The sequence below is a fragment of the Epargyreus clarus genome, unplaced genomic scaffold, assembly GCF_041222505.1.
Source record: "Epargyreus clarus isolate Ecla_fem2 unplaced genomic scaffold, WU_Ecla_fem_2.2 ptg000006l, whole genome shotgun sequence".
Lineage (NCBI taxonomy): Eukaryota > Metazoa > Arthropoda > Insecta > Lepidoptera > Hesperiidae > Epargyreus > Epargyreus clarus.
Window position 1 is genome coordinate 10,939,915 of NW_027332214.1, and position 18,173 is coordinate 10,958,087.

Here is an 18,173-nt window from a genome sequence, read left to right on the forward strand (position 1 = left end):
GAGCTTAGTAAAATAACAAAAAAAATACCTATTGAAATTAGAAATACTGATTAATGATTACTGATTGATTGAGCTGTGGTTAGTGCTTGATTGCATGCATTGATTGATTACATGCAAGTCTTTAATATAGATTATATTAATATGGATCTATTTCATTAAAAAATAAAACTTCTTAACTTGAGATTTTTATCTGAGATTATTAAACATGAGGTTGTCTTTTTTTTCTTTGTTTTCTATATTTTTTATATACAGCCAGTGATGTTAACTTTGAGTGATTTTGTTATCTCATATTTTATTTATAAATTGATTATTATGTATAATATATTTTTAAGCGCATGCTTTCGTATTTGTAACGAGCGTATACTTAGATAAAAATTAAATTCTAACTTTTTCATGCTGTATTACGTAATTTCTTATTAATATTTTTATTATTAAATATGTATTTTTTATACAAAAAATACAACTTCATTATTATTGATTTTTTAATTAATTGAAATTCTGTCTATCCACCGTTTGATAGAATAGTTTCGAATGTTTCAATTTTAAAATAATTATTAATTATAATTATTTTCTTTATTTTTACTAATTAGCCATTAGTGCCTTTACTGTAACGCCATAACCTTATATTTACAATTTTATGGTATCTTGTGTGTGAGTTAGGGCTTCAAAATAATAAGCACGGTGTCATATAATAACTATATTTAGTGTTATGTATTAATAAAACATGACAATGTATTTAAATAAGGAATTAATTACGCAAAAATTGATGTTTGCTTTTTGCTTTATGTTTAATTTCTTAATACAGTCGTTTATCAATGCAGACTTAAATTATAGTCTGATTCATAATTAGGTGTCCAAAATGTAAACAAAGGTGTTGACCTATCAAGAAAATACGTTTAAAATGGTAGTTTCTTATTTTTGACGATATTAAAGTAATACAACAATAATAAAATAATAATCTAAATAAATTAACTTTAATTCACATTTTCTAATATTTATATCACGTCGATTTTGTTTCATACAGTAATAATAATTAAAAACTAAGTTTATGGTAGAAAATTAAAATGTGATAATGGTAACACAATCGGAATCCAAAACATTTTTTGTGCCGCATTTTTAAGTTTCGTAGCTGATATTATTCATTTTCGTGATTGTGATCGAACTCGAATTTTTTCTCGTTTTCATAGCGCGTTTGTTAAATTGCGTACAGTTGTTAAAGTTTTCGTATTTTGTTGAGTTTGTTAATGTTTTTGTTTCTTGTTAATCTTGACAGTGACATTTCTTTGTTTACATTTTGGACACCTAATTATGAATCAGACTATTACTCATAAATTAGCATAAGTAATAATATAATATAGTTTCACTAAAATATCTTGAATTCCTCTCAAATATCTCGAAATACCAAAGTTTGTTAATTTGTAAAAAGCATATACGAGAACGTTGATTTGAATCTCTTGTCGGAAAAAAATACAATGAATAATTTTCAATCTCTATAATAATATTATAAAAAAATAATTATTTTATAATATTCATGAAGGCATAATCTTCCTGTGGAGAAAATGCCGCACATTTTTGCTATAACACGACAGTAGTGCTGTGTTTTGGCAAAAACTGTTAAAGCAGAAATTTTCTTGAGTTGTTCCAACTTAGAATTTGGAAGTAGCAACGGCCATATTATATCTCACGTACGACTCCAACTCTATTTTGAGTTGATTAGGAATGTACACGAGTGTGTCACTCATGTGAACTCTTAGTATAAATTGGAAACAAAGCTTATTTGCTACTTCGGTTTCTTAAAATTAGTACTTATGAAGCAGTAAGCTTGGAAATTAATGCACGTTCTAACATTAATATAGTATAAGCGAATTTTTGATAAGATTTACCTATGGTTTTCTAAATTTATAATTATTAAATCAGTGATTTGTTATTTGAATAATAAATGATTTTTTAAAGATAGACTTTTATTTACATAGTCCTTATACATGCAGAAATGTAGTGGTATCTTTTTTCGGCTATTTTATTTGATGTCGTGTGACGATTAAATCACATGGTACGGCTTCGCGTGGTGGTTAAAACCAAATAGCCCCAATGAAAATAGGGTATACCCTCAAAATATCAATATAACTTGCAGAACTTACCTTATACCGTCATGAAGCAGTTGTCGTCAACTCAGTGTCCCACTGCTGGGCACGAGTCTCTCACAGTAAGAGGGGTAAGGGCACAGTCTACAGCGCTGGCCAAGTCCGAATTGGAAGGTGGACACTGGGTTATAAAACATGGAATTCTGTTAATGGAAGTAAATAATTCTTGCGAATACCCGATTTTTTATATTTTACATTTTATAAGACTGATCAACACGGCAAAACCTCTTATCAAGTTTTCTAGACTGCTGCACAACTGCAGTCTACTAGAGTAGATTCCAAAAACATTTGTGAAAACTATGTATAATAACAAACCCACTTATAAAGACAAAAGTAATACCAATTTAGTACTTTCCGTTGTGACTTCTGAGAAGAGATCTTATACCTAGATATGTAGGTGTACGATGCAATAAGAGTATGTCTATTTCCTTTACGAATAGGTTAGCATCTACTTAATTAGCGATGCCTAAAGTTGATTTATATACGAATGTAAAATATTGTTAGTGATTGCTGTTTCTTAGCGATTGTACCACTGCTGAGCTCGAGTCTCTTCTCAAAATGAAAAGGATAAGATCCACCACGCTGTACAAGTGCGGATTGATTGACTTGAAATAGGTACTTTATCTCGAACAGTAATGTAAGTGATAATTAATTTCTAATATGCATGTTTCTTTGAAAAGATGAGATATGAGGCTGGGATGTGAATCTCAAACTCTCGATTGAGAGGCCGAGTTTCACCCACAAGGCTCTCGCTACGATATAACTACATGCATACAATAAAATTAGCAAACAGCAGCGCCCAATCGCGCGGCGAACAGAAATCTTGCAGCGTAACACAAATTGAATTTAAATTAAGAAACTTATGTGCCGGGAAATGCAAACTGTGCTTCGTTATCGAAACCCGATTAATCGCTGAGTTCAATGTTTCCAGCATACATACCCAAAGCTATACATTCGAAGCTGTAACCTCATTCCGAGAGTACATTCGACGTCCTACTTTCGCGGCCTCGAGCTCCGCACAATACCTAGGCATCTACGTAGACTTCCTATAGTTCTAGACCAGCTGTTCTCAATCTTTTGTTCTTTCGGGCTGTTAAACTCAGAACCATGTTAGTAAGTTGAAGGACAAAGAATGTTTACATTTTATGTTGGAATTATTTTAATATAACTCTAAAAATTACTAGCGCTGTAGTTAAGAAGTAGCATTGTAGCTTTAGATTTTACCGTGGATAAAATTTGTTTTTCTTGTTTTAACACGATTTAATGTTGGCCTTCTAGTTTGAATTCGTTACAAATGCTAACATTTGGTGGAATGTTTCTATTTGAAACACACAAACATATTTAGCCTATAAAGCCTTAGATAGTACATATATTTAAACAATGTTGAAATTTGAGTTCAACTAAGTTAAATTCTTTGGCAACCACTGTTCCAGACATTCATCTGTGCATCGTCTCAATAGGCCGCATGCAAAGCATTATTCAATTACGGTCCGCATACACCTATCGAGTTAGCTCAGCTATGAACCGGCTGGCTTCGAACTTCGCCATCCGCTTGCAAAGCTCGGATATCGATGCAAGAAGTTATTAAATTAAACCAGAGTTACAGTGCGGTTATGTAGTTTGTAGTATAAAGGAGTTTGCCCACTGTACTATATCATGCTGCTATGAACGTGTTATTTAAAAAAATCTTGATACTGAAATATGAGACTGTAAGTACCTATTAGATTTTTTCGGATTTTTCTGGATAAAAATGCCTGACACGCCACGTTTTTAGCACGATCAATGGTCATCGTATGTTATGACGAGCTTTTGCCCGCGGCTTCGCTCGCGTTACGAATTAATATTTTCATCCCCTATTTTATCCCCTTGGGGGTAGAATTGATCAAAATCCTTTCTTAGCGGATGCCTACATCATAACATCTACCTGCATGCCAAATTTCAGCCCGATCCGTCCAGTGTTTTGGGCTGTGCGTTGATAGATCACTATGTCAGTCAGTCACCTTTGAGTTATATATATTTAGATACGGTGTATCAGGTAGACTATTTAATACTCTGGAAGGGTATAGAATGCTAACATTAAATAGGTACCTTAAGTTTAACTGTAATTATTTATCTAAATAGCGCTATCTACCTTGGAACTAGAACAAATTCTGCATGCTGCTAACCCATGACAGATTTTCAACTTGTTTATTAGGCCTCCGACAAAAAAACAAATTAACCAGTAGGTAACAACAATTAGGACTAACCAGCATTATGTAGATACATTAGGTAGCAGGGTATTGACCATAACTGCTATCTGGTTATTTAGTTAAGAGAATTAATAACAATCACATAACATTGTACGAATGTATACACTTTCATCACGACAGATTTTCAACTTGTTTATTAGACCTCTGACAAAAAACAAATTAACCAGTAACAAGAATTTAGGAGCAACCAGGTAGATACATTAGGTTATTACCTAATGTATCTAACCTGGTCGGTCCTAATGGGTACCCTATTGGGTATTGACCATAACTGCTAGTTAAGTTAAGAGTTAAGAGAATTAGGTAATAACATAACATTGTACGAGTGTATACACTTTCATATCTCGGTACACAATACACGAGTGTCGTTGAAATGTTACGTTTGTATTATACTCTTTTTCATTCATTTTACTTTTACCAATAATGAAATGAAATGAATGGGAAAAGTAGCAAAATTATTATCTTCAAATTGGCTTTAAATTCGATATATTGTACCTTGGACACGTGGAATCATTATAAGTACAATTTGCGGAACAGATGATGGTTTATTCTTCTTTCATAGACGTCCTTAACACCGATAGTTTCGTTTCCTGGAACCGATTGTGGCTTGTTTTCATAAGGCTTTTTATAATATTGAACAAACGGGCATGTAGTCCACTTGATGATAAGTGGCAAATGCCGGTCATGGACATCTGTAATCAACCTAAGTTAAGATTAGAGTCCACCCTGTGGTTGGCCAAAGATGCTACCCCTGATGATGCAATTAGTACCTTTCGGATAAGTATTAATGCTTTAGGTATAACTTAATCCTATATGTTTTCGATCAGAGGTGAATTTACTGTCATTTTTGACGTGACAACGTCTTAAATTAGGTTGCGGCTGGGAGTCACTTATGAATAAGTGTAACGCCCGGTAACGTTACGATGAGTCACCGAACGAGAGAGAGGCCCGCCGAATGCCTTGCGTCTCTCTCCCACTCAACTATGATCGGTCTGCCGCGCGCGCAGCACTAGAGACTAAACAAAATATATTTCTATAGTTAAAATTTGTGCAATTCTTATTTTCATTCAATTCCTTGTTCCTATTGTGCAATTTAATTATATTCATATCAATAAATATTCTACCGAGAAAAAGACGTTGTCACGTAAAATCTTCGCCCGTAAAACCGACTTTACAGGCAACCATTTTTTTCATATTAAAATTCGCCATCCTCTAAAAGTTGGACGAAATCTTGCTCCTTCTTTTGTGTAAAAACCGTCCTTCATATACTTCTAAATACACCAAACATACATTGTATAGTAACGAGAAACCAAGTATAAAACAAGGGATTGTAGCTAACACGAATAAGCGCTAAACCCCAGTCCCAACTGGCGCTCCGGAGCGTTCTATTAAATCCCGACTGCCCGCTTAGATCCGTTGGATTAGTCTATTTATTTACGATTTTAATACCCTTAAACCTTTTGTTTGCTAATGTCTCTACACGACTACACGTGTAGTGAATGACTTATGTTAATATACTATTACAAATAATTTAATAAAATAATTTTCAAAGTAGTAAATCTAATTTATTACGTTAATATCCTTTATGCGGTATCGTCCTAGTACACGTGTAGTGAATATGACTTAAGGGCTTATTAACATCAGGTCGTTAGTCAAATTCGCTTGTCTGTCGAAGGCGTTTACCACGATGTAAGCAGTCCTCACTTTTACTTTTGCGCTTCAGTGCGAAAGTCGACCTTTGACTTTGGGTTAGCGATGGTCAACTCAACTTCCCTATCAGCCAACAAGATTCTTGGTAAGTCGATTTCGCTCAGCGTAAGTGGTAGTTTCCTTTTTGGAATACAGGAGTAGCAGGCGGCATGCAGTTCACCTGATAGTAAGTGGCTACTGACGCCCATGGACATCTGTAATCAACCGCAGATAGGATTCGATATTCCAACCTGAGATGCGCCGCTACCCTTGAGGACTAAGCTGGAACGCCTCGAAAAAGTATGTCTCCCTTACCACACGCTTCAAACCAGAACACACTAGCGCTTATAACTACTGTGAATTCTACCAACTTCAAAGTTTACTTGATATAAACAGAGGAAGGAAAATACTTCGTCTCCTGAAGACAGCAGCCCAATTGCAAACGAGCCCTAAGTTACTTTGTATCAATAAATAAAATAAATTCAGCGTAATAAACCTGACCTAATGAATCCATCGGCGTTGCCGCACCACTACACCCATGAACATCTCTACCCAACTTCAAAAAGATTAATATTAACTGAAATAACATAAATTATGTACCTATATAGATCCGGCTTATTGTGTAGCTAATTTGGTTAATTTTGCTCATAGATATACTACTAATAAAGACGATTTTGCTAGTTTTAACAATTTAAATTTCTAAACTGGACTTTAGGTGTTTGTGTATTCTTCTTTGTGTGTATGTGGCACTCACGACTCAAGGAATCTCGGTGTCTTGTACTATGTTATAAATCTAAATGTCTGATATGTGGCTCATAAGGAGGAAGAGGTTTATAGTTGGTAGGAAGCAAAATTTTCTCAGGTTAGTAAACTACGAATACTTATTTTATTACATCACGAGTGCACGTCATATTTATCCAAAGCTCCGATTTATAGGTTACGAAATCACTTAAGCTGTACAGTTCAAAATTGGGTCAACTGTCTTCAGCAAATTGTCCCATCTCTCCGCTCAGTTAAAACAGTGCTGGCTTGAAAAGTGTAATATTCTGAGGTTCCCTAGGGATGCGAATGTATGTGAGACCGTTATTAGAGCCAGTTCATAAGTACCACATTACATGACACCATTTTTAACCGACTTCAAAAAGGAGGTGGTTATCAATTCGGCCGGTATCTTTTTTTTTTTTTTATTTATGTACACGAATTACTCCGCCGTTAGTGGACCGATTGTAATAAATCTTTTTTTATTGTATAGAGAGGAGCTGGAAGTTGGTCCCATTTAAATATGGTTAGGATCCATTGATGGGTTCTGGAGAAAATGAGGGAAACTCCTCCACCCATGTAAATATAACAGCCATAACTTCGCCGTTTATGAACCTATTTTAATGCCTTTAATTTCGTGTATGTACAATTGCTACAAGTTGGTCCCATTTAAATATGATGAGGATCAGAGTGGGTTCTGGAAAAAAAAATATGTAACTCCTCAACCGATGGGTATAATTGAGTTGTGTTTGAAGATATTTGGTGTAGGTTCTAATGAAAGAATTCTAATGAATGAATTCTCATATTAGACACGCTATTTACATCGTTATCCAACGAAATATATTGAGCGCCGACTTCAGAAATATGTACTAAACCAACATTTATTTCAATTATTTTTTACTTTGTAGTGACATAGAAGTCGGTTGTATTTTTTGTTAAAAAAAATTTAAGGGTAGTAGAACCCTTTGTGGTTCGACTTCGGCGGCACAACCGCCACACCTATTTCTGTTTAACAACAGCAATGTTAAGGCTGCGGTGATAAGAAGGGTGTGGGATTCTATCCCGAAGCTTACTCCTCCGTCCTCCATCCTTTACATGAGCAAATCAGAACTCAAAAGCGCTTAACATTGTTGTTATACAGATGAAAGGGTTTTGTGTCGTTATTTTACGTGTGAAAAGACGCTTACTATATTTTATCGTTCTTTCAATAGCCTTTTAAATAGAACCACGTAACCTCGCGCTACGAAATGTTTCAATTGGCTGCAATTTGGACTTGAATTGAAAACCATACAAGCGGTAATACTGCTATTTCTCCTTGAAGAAACATGTTCGATTCCTGGAGTTAATAAATATTTATGTGACAGTAATATAGGTACTTGTTTCTGTTCTGTTACGATAACTGTTACATTACTGGATCTAGCGATGATTTGAAAATAATAGGAATGTCCTTTGTTCGTAACTATATTGATTCTCCATTAATATGACCTACCTTATGACCTATTTACCTACTAGTGGACAAAAATTGGGTCACCCATAATTTAGGCTGTATTTTGTTTTCTTATTTTAATTATTCACGTATTGACAAGGTACTTGTATTATTTAAAAGTGTGTTATTTCAGCAAACTAATCAAGGAACGATTAATGAAAAAAAAAAAAAGATTTTTTTCCAAACACAGCTATGATAAACGACTTTGTAGATGGATTTTTATACACCAGTAAACTTGTTATTATCCACTTTATGATAATTATCTATCATTACAATCATTTTATATTAGCTATAATATTTTACCTAATATTTATATGAAAAAGCTCACGTACAGAAACTTTAATGAAGTTTATAGATAAAGCGCGGCCCGAGGCGCAATCATACGCTCCGCTGGCTACACTCTGACCGGAAGACTACCGACTTACGTCTATTTTTTCTTACTCTATTTTATTGTACATGTCAAGTGCAAGTAGTAAACAGGTATAGAATACACTTTATGTGGAATATATCGATGTATCATTAGGTCTATGTAGAACTGGAGTCGTACTAGTATCAGTAGAATTTATTAGACGTTAGCTCCGAGTAGTCAGTCAGTCAGTCAGTACTTTTGTATAAGATTGACGTAGAAAAATTTAGGAAGACCCTCCTGATGGGAAGTTATCACTGCGTCCATTTGAAAATCCGTAACCAACTACCTACATGTAAAAGGAGTTACCTAAAAGCGATCGCAGATGCATTAGCACTACTGAGGACTAAAATAGTTGCCTCATTTTATGAAGCCAGCACGAGTGACGGAGTAAGGTCATTGGAGGCCCGGGGCGTTGAATGGAGGCCCCCAGTTCGCTGATCTCAGTGACCTTTTTTTTCGTTTACTGATACACATTTCATAGATTGTTTTGTTCTGACGACCTTTTTTAGCAACTGTGTTTGGAGGCCCCCTAGGAGCGGGGGCCCGGGGCAGACAGCCCCTCCCTTAAGCCGCTAGAGGCCAGCACTCATTTTCATATCCTTTATACCTATGGATTAAAAGTGGGTGTGGTAGTGGTCTCCCCAGTCGATTCTCACCTGTCTCACTCACAAAATATATTCGTTAGAGTAGCGCAATCACACGCCTCGTTTATTGCACTGGAGTACGTCTCTACCTGTTTACTCTCATTAGCGCTAATTTAGTAAGCTCACATTCCTTTCCTCGCCTTCCCATTAGACACTTCAAATTTGTACAGTGAGTTAAAAAAATGCCTCTCTGCTTTTCGTAGACATCACTCGAGTTGCGAAAATTTTATATTAATATTTGTTGCAATATTTTGTATGTATATTAGAGTGGATGGGTTCATGAAAAGTAGTATAAACATGAAAACACAAAGACACTCACCCACATACATATAATATTACAGATAATTAATTTTTATTGTAATTCATATTCTTCAGAAGATCTTTTTACGTGTATCTATCCAATTTTTGACATAGACCACAGATACGATATGGCATGTGCTTTAAAATGTCAGTAGAAAACTTGCATCCAATATTAAAACATTTCAAATTTAAATATTACAAAGACAACTTTATATAAAACTATTTCAGAGAAAAATATAGTCAGCTTTTACATTTATCTCGATAATTCAAATCTACGATGGCCAATAGATTAAAACCGAAAATCTCTGTATCTGCAGATATATTATCATCGAAAATTTATGACAAAGAAGGTCTAGAAAACAGATTGAACAATAGTCTTCAGAGTCCATTCGAAATATTCAGAAACAACACAACAGCTGTAGAAGTTATAGTCAAAGAAATAAAACACAAAGGTAATAATAAAATAATTACTAACGTGCACAAATCAAACGGAGAAAGTAGTACATTTAATAGATTGAACGGCGATATTGAAAAGTTGAAGAGCGAGCTCCTGAAGGCGAATTCAAACTTAGATGAGGCACGGAGATGTTTCAAAGTAATTTTGTGTGAAATGAAAAAGCAATTAGAGGCGGCTAATCAACGTGAGTTGAGAACACAAACAAAGAATTTGGCCTTGCAATTGGAGAAAGAAAAGTTAAGAACCACATTGGAATCGAAGTCAAACTTGGTAACGAAGCTAAAGAGGGAACTGTTGGGCATTAAACGAGTGTTGAAAGTGGTTCTCAAAGGAATGCGTTCCGCGACACCCCGCCAAGAAACTATTTACCATTCGGACGCAGAGTACGACGAATTTGAAAAGGATTTGAGAAACAGTGCCTTAATAGGTGTAACCGATAATAGTTTTAATAAAGATAGCGTTCTTGAAAGCTTAATGACCAGTAAAACATAAAAATTATATTGAATACTGTATAGATGTTATTAATTAATAGATTTTGTAATCTCAGTTGAAACGAATACTGAAAATTCTATTAATATTACAATACCTTTCGTCCATTTTAATAGCAAATCGTTATATATGCATGTAATTTCGTTTTTTGTGTTTTTGAACCACGCTTTCGTGCGAAATTTGCATTGTAAAAGAATGCAATTTTATTTGCATGTGTAAATTAAAAGCGATAGAGTAAAACGCAATATATATTTTTTATATGAACTAGTATAATTCGGTTTGCTTTATGAGATTGAAGTTAGTTGGAACAAAGGTATTTAATTATTCTACTACTTGGGTCATCTTAGATATAATGTCTTGCACTTAGTCGTAAGATACAAAATATTTAAAAAATGGTCACAGATAAAATTGGAAAAAATAAAATTATAACTATATATTTATAGTAATTTATAAGACATATTCAAAGATTCCCGATGTATTTATATTTTTTTTACTTTTTGAACATGATCATATAATTGAAAAGGTACAACTAGATAAAAAGTTATTATAAAAATTTTGCAAATGATCTGCGGTTTCATTTTACGTTCACTTCGAACCTGAATACTTTCTTAGGATAAATAGAATTAGGACTTAGGTTATAGTCCACCACATATTCATAAAATATATTTTAATCTGTAAGCGCTTTTAACTTTTAATTTCAACGCACATTTCATGACACATATTCAACTTGTTAAGCTAACATATGTAAAGAATAAAACTATTTCAAAAACACCACTAACATTCGCTACACGTTGCAAAAAGCTCTATTCAATTACAGTTTCTTTAAGTCTATCGCAACTGAGACCTAAAAATCGTTATCGCAAGGAATCAATCGGGGTATGCAAGCGATCCCGGGCGGTGCATACCCGGTTCGGAAACCGGGTCACGTGGTGACCGGGTTACGCGGTCATGGCACACCCCGGTCACCCGCTTCGGGAGACACGCCCGCGGCACTTACAACTACACCTCTCCAGCCCAATGGGCTACGACAATGTCTCCAGATTACTTCCATTGCGGAATCTGTAAGGCCTTAAATTCCTTTTATAGTGATTGGCGAGTAATGCATATTAAAATGGTGTATGATATGCAAGTTACGTAGAACATAATAATATTAGGTCACAGTTAGAAACAGGCTAGTACTTTACAAGTACTCATGTTTGAGTGCTGTCATGGATTTGACGATTCTTACACATTTTAAAATAATATTAGAATTCTATGACAGAATTATTAAATAGCTTTATTTTATAGGTACTTGCCTTAATATAACCGCATAAAAAGGGTATTACTTTTCGAAATATTCATTAATAATATATATGTAGTGATAAGCGAAGTTATAATATTTATAGCTGCCTTTATAAAGGCAAAATCTAACATCAATAAATACTTATCGAGCCGATCTCAAACACAAAAAGTTTTAAAGTAGTTTAAATATTCACAATAATATTAGGTCAAAATAATACAAAATATAATTAATCGATAAGCTTTCGTCCCCTTTGTCATCTAAGTAACTGATGAATGGTAGAGCCATTATAGTAGAGTTCGACTGATAAGGTTTCATTACCGCTACACCAATTGCTAGTGTGAAGCAGTTCTCCGTTTCGATAGAATGTGGATGCCGGGTGTCTTATGTTATGTGTTACACCGCACCTTTTAAACAATAGAAGATGTAGAAAGTTCGCAGACCTTATAAAACATAAAAAGTAGAAGGCGTGATGCTGGGCTAGTCATGCCACTTTAAATTGAAATTAATTAAAGACATTTAATTTAATTTAGGACCCATTAACCCGTTGTATGTCCCACTGTTGGGCACAAGTCGCTCCTCCACGATGTCCTCTATCAAGGTTTAAAACCTGCTTTCCAATGATAACCGGGATCAAAGCTTGTGCCCGAAGCGCGTATGAAATTTAACGACTAGTGATTACCTATACAACTGCCCTGCCCAATGTTGCATAACTTTGTTGTAGTTTGACGGAAAAGAACACAAATTGTCAAACATCTTTGTAAAAATAAAAATATGTACCTTCAATGTTACCTTCGTTGCATTTAACAAAGCAGTATTTGAATAAACAATAAGAATCCAAATTAAGATGTTATTGTGAAACTTAAATCGATATCCGTTTAGAACTCGTATCGTACGTTCTACATTATTATTTACTTTCATAACACTTACAGCAAAAACGTTTCAAAAGTTATTGTAATAAGTAGTATATAAAATAAGTACCTTATCTTTAAAACTTATATACATGGATCTCCCATGTAGAGTTCGCATTCGTATCCCGCCGGCGTGCGATGTAAAGCCGAATCAATAGAGTTCAACGCGCTCGGCTCTACTCTGTATAGGAGAGTTTAAACTTTTAGAGCGAGGACTAGCAGACCATAGCTATTAAATGTTGTACGACAGGCGAGAATAGATAGAACCCTCTTTATTGCTGGTGTCAATAGGAAAAATATTTAGGGACTGAATCATTGCTATTATAAAAAATCCACTCTTACATGAGCAAAATTTGTATATAAGTAAATAACATAAAAATAAAATGAAATAATCTTTATTATTGATAAAATGTAGTCCAATATTATGATTGGTAAGTCGATTTTCTAATAATCAATTGAATTACTAATGAATATATTATAAATGTCGGAAACAATACTTATTAAACATATTTTTAAACTAGTTAGTAGTTAGTCTGTTAGTCCGTAAGGTATATATGATATGGACCTCTGTACTTTTACAATTATACTTTTGTATCTTTGTTTATATTGTCTGAAATAAATGGTTATTATTATTATTAAAAGCTTCTAAAAATATAAAGTATTTCTGTTGATCCAAATCTACTTGCTTTAAAATAACACGAAAATATTTTGTAAAAATATTTTTCCACAGATCCCTATCTCTCTGCTCCGTAAGAAAATTTTAACGAGCATTTCGGCAATCAGCCCACTTGGATCTAACAACCTGACTTGCATTATTGGCTTATATAACATTTATTTAAATAAGCCAATAATTTGAGGTAATAATTTATATTTATATTGGCTTATACGAGTAATGAATTTATTATATTCAACATGTTTATATGTGATTTGCTGGTTGCAAGGGTTTTTATTCTTCTGTTGGATATGCGTTTCTCTTTATCATCATTGGAGGCTTAAATCATACGCCATACTACCTCATGCAACCCCAATTTATAAAGTTAAAATAATTTTAATTTGCTAAAAAAATAATAACAAAACACGGCGGTATTCAATGGCGATTTGTACATAAAAACCAAACAAAATATTTACTTTTGTAGAGGTCTCCTTCAGTTTTCTTCAATAACCATAAACACTAGTACTCACTTAACTTCAGGTGAATAGCATACTACTTTTAATAAAAAATATATTTTCTATTCATTATGATAATCATCCCTCCATGACGTCACAAATTTCAGGTACTTAGGAGATGGAGTGGCAAGTTCCTATTCAATAATGCTTCCGTTAAATCGAAGCGGAATGGATTTACCGTGTTCGCAACTCCCACCTCCAGCCCGATCCGTTGCAAAGTTCCCACTTTAACTGAAACACAATTACATGATTTTCCAATCCGAGAGTCTAGTTTGTACAGTGGGACGATCCTGTTAACATCGTTAGGGAAATCAGACAGACGAGTGACGCCGACATTGACACTGCTTCTGCTGCTTACACGGTCTTGCATTGGTCGATATCGGTAACGGTATATCACCGACCGATAACGATATCTTGACGTATTTAATCATACTAACAGACATCGACCTTAATTGGTATTATCTTGATACTTTAATAGTGATAGTAATAAAATAAATGTATTTATTACCTATAATAAAGAAACTCATTGCTTTAATATAAACAACCTTTATAATTAAACACAGGCAAAAGGGAAGCGAGGTGGTAAACAAATGTAGTAAACAGATACTTTGACTGAAACACGATTACGTGGTTTTCTAACTCAAGAGTCTAGTTTGTACAGAGAGACGAGCCTGGTAACATCGTTAGGGAAATCAGACATCCGAGTGATGCTGATATTGACACTGCTTCTGCTGCTTACATGATCTTGCCGATACCGGTAATGATATATCGTCGCCGATACCGATATTATCTTGAAACCATTAAAATATAATAACTATAAGCTGTTGTATGTAACGTCGTTCTCAGACAGTGCCTATGTAGAACACAATTAGATTTTTAAATAAAAGGACACAACTTCTCTGATACTTATGTGTAGTTGAGACACGCACAAGAGTGTACGATTTGCCTTTTAAGGTAACCAAGGTAAAAACGAGCAATAAAATTAATTCTTTCAGATCAAGAAACATATATTAATATTTATATATACATAAAAATAACAAACAAATATGTCAACGACGATATATCGTGTCGGCCATTAAAAAGCTGTTACACGTGGGGCGAAGCTTTTGATACTGGAAAAGAGATTGAATAGATCATGCCATAGAAAATTGTGCAATTCAGAGGAAATAGTTTATTATGATTTTTATTTTTTGTTTCTAATATGAAGACGTTATGATAGGAGGGAGAACCCGCTGAAATGTTTCGTGGGAAGGCCAAGCAGGGCCTCTTCTCCGGGGCCTCCGCAAAAAAGGGGCCTCACAATAGAAAATAATCAGTTATATACATTAAATGACTTCTGAATAATTAGGGGCCTCCTAAAAAATTAGGGGCCTCCATTCCTTCGTTGCCCCAGGCCCTCAATACCTCTGAATCTGTCTCTGCATGTAGTATAGATATACTGGATGAGTTCGGCTGAAATTAAGTAGACACACTCCGCGCTTTTTGATTTAGTTGCGTTGTGTATTAACTTAGTTTATTTTATTATATTTTCTGTTTGCTGTATGCTTTGCTTTGCGATCTGTCTTTATTAAGAACTTAGCAATAAACTTACTAAAATAAAGTATGTCATGAAAATACATGGCTACTTGAATTTGTTACTAACAAAAAAATTCAGTAGACTTCCCTCGAATACCAAAGAATAATTTATTGTTTATCATTTTCTAGATAAAGCCGTTATTGTGGAGTTAATGTAACGAGTTTTATTTGGACAGTTAAACGAGCAGTTATTGTAAGCTACGCTAGGTTGCAATAAAGGAAAAATAAATTGAACAATGGTGTCAAACGACATGGCATCTTGTTAAGCGCTTTCATCTTCATCCCGGCCATTGTTTGTCGTGACAAACGGGAATTTTTCCATTTCCAAGCTTTTATTTGGAGCTAGCGATCTATTGTTCTTGATTCTCTGCGAACCAGATGACATCCCGTTGTAACTGTCCGTTTTATATCTGTTTTATCCAATTCGTTACTTGCAAAAAGAATTTGATTTAGAAATATTTTTTAACACCAGTTTCAAGATTTTTTTATTTTATTACGATAATAAAACTAAACTTTATTCGCCCGTAGGTAATCAATTATAAACAATTTTTGCCTACTGCAGTTCAAAAAGTTTGCCTAAAATATTCAACATTTGTTATTAAAAAAGGGTGGTTATTTTATTAAAAAAATAACAAATTAATAATCACAGAGTTAATGCTCTATATTGTTAAAAGTTTTTTATTCGAAATTGCTGTTAGGTTACTACTACTACGCTGCTACAGTAAATGTGAAGCAATGGAATATGTTTAATTAAATAGTATTACCTTTATTATATATTTCACTTTGTTTCACTTACAGTGAGTTTTCTCAGAATCTAACCAATAAAGCGAAGTTATTGATATACGGTCCGTTGCTTACGTAAACTACAACTGATTCAATGCAGCAATTAATTTGTAGCGTTTTGAGTTAGATTTTTTAAGGCAGATCCGAAATCCACAGCTGGTCCTATGTATGTTACTTACAAAAAATTAATTAGGGCATTAACCAATTTATATTCTACATTATTAAAACGTAATGGTGTAAAATTCACTCTTTAGCGGCAAGTGCCATACACCCGAGCTTCACCAAATCATTGTAGAGAAAAAAAATGATATTTTCAGTAAACACAATTTCTACTACACTGTGTAAAAGTATTGTGACGACCCGTATGGCAGAGCCGTCACCATATTGGTCTGATGGGACTATGAGTGTAACTGAATAATAAAAATAAAAATATTTTATTGATCTTAATACAGTCACATTTACAAGTCGCAAGAGCCCTGTACTTGGTTCTAGACCTGTGTTACAGTTACTCCGCTCATCCACCGGAACTTCATACAGTGTGTTATTCAACAAACTTTTTTTTTTTTTTTTAAATTACAAATTAAATTGAAGGAAAATTCACAAATCCAGACTCATTCAACTTGATTACCTTTCAGGTGTGAATGAGCTGACGACGGTTCCGTTCATTTCGTTGTTTTGTGCAATATCCCCAGCTTAGTTATTTTCAGTGATAAAGTTTTATCACGTCTGCCTCGGAAAAGAAAATAAACGAATGTAAAAGTAGTTATTCCTAATATAAAATTTGTTTTTCTAGTAACTATATTCCCTTCCTCTCCTTTATTTATTTTATTGTTTTTATATTGTTAGTGGTATACTCGTCATCATTAGGAATATTTGTGACGATGGGTAATTCGAATGGCTGCCTGTCTTCTTGAGTGTAATATAAGTATCTTTGTAGTATTTTTAAATATAAAATACACTTTTTTCTATCTTCCAAATCACTTTTTAAAATGTTTTGCAATTCACCAGCAAGCCTAGATATGAAATTTTCTAAAGATAGTGGTTGCTTCATTTTATCTATTAAACTTGGGTCTATGAGTATCATTTTCTTGTAGCATGTTCCGTGTTTAAGCCAGGTTAACTATGCTGTATGCTGTTCCACCCTGCTTCGTGCTCTTAAAGTGAATGCTTATCAATAGTCAAACATTCGTCGTTCTATTATTACTATAGATAAAATAATTTCAATGACCAAACAAATATAAAAATCCAACCTGCATTATAAGTAACTTAGATACTGACAGTCAATTGTGATACTGGGTTGGCATACACATAGATAAAAGTGGAATTGGTCAGTACTTTGATTCCTATGGTCGACCACCGTTTAGACATCACAAAGAATTGTTAAGGAGGAATACACGGCAGTATGATTTTATTAGATAGATAGATTGCAATGATTTCTCTTCAGTTTATGGACAATATAGCCTCACATACTTGCATTATAAGTTCTATGGAAATACAATCCACGACTTCTTAAGGCTGTTTGGTGAGGATAGGCTACTGAATGATATCACATTGTTAAAAGTATTTAAGTAAATGGTGTTCTAATAGAAATAAAATTTGAATAAATAATAATTTTTAGACGGCATGGCTCCAAAGTTAGCAAAATTGCGGGGGATCCGGGGGTGGGGAACGGGAGGAGAGGATCTAGAATCGGAGGAGTTTCCCTGAGCCAGAACCGGTAAAATCTTACTACTGTTACTATACATCGAAATTATTTTGTGGTTTAAGCATTCTTATAAATAATAGTGTTTTTATTATATTGCAGAAGACATAAACATCTATATAATATGTAGGTTGTA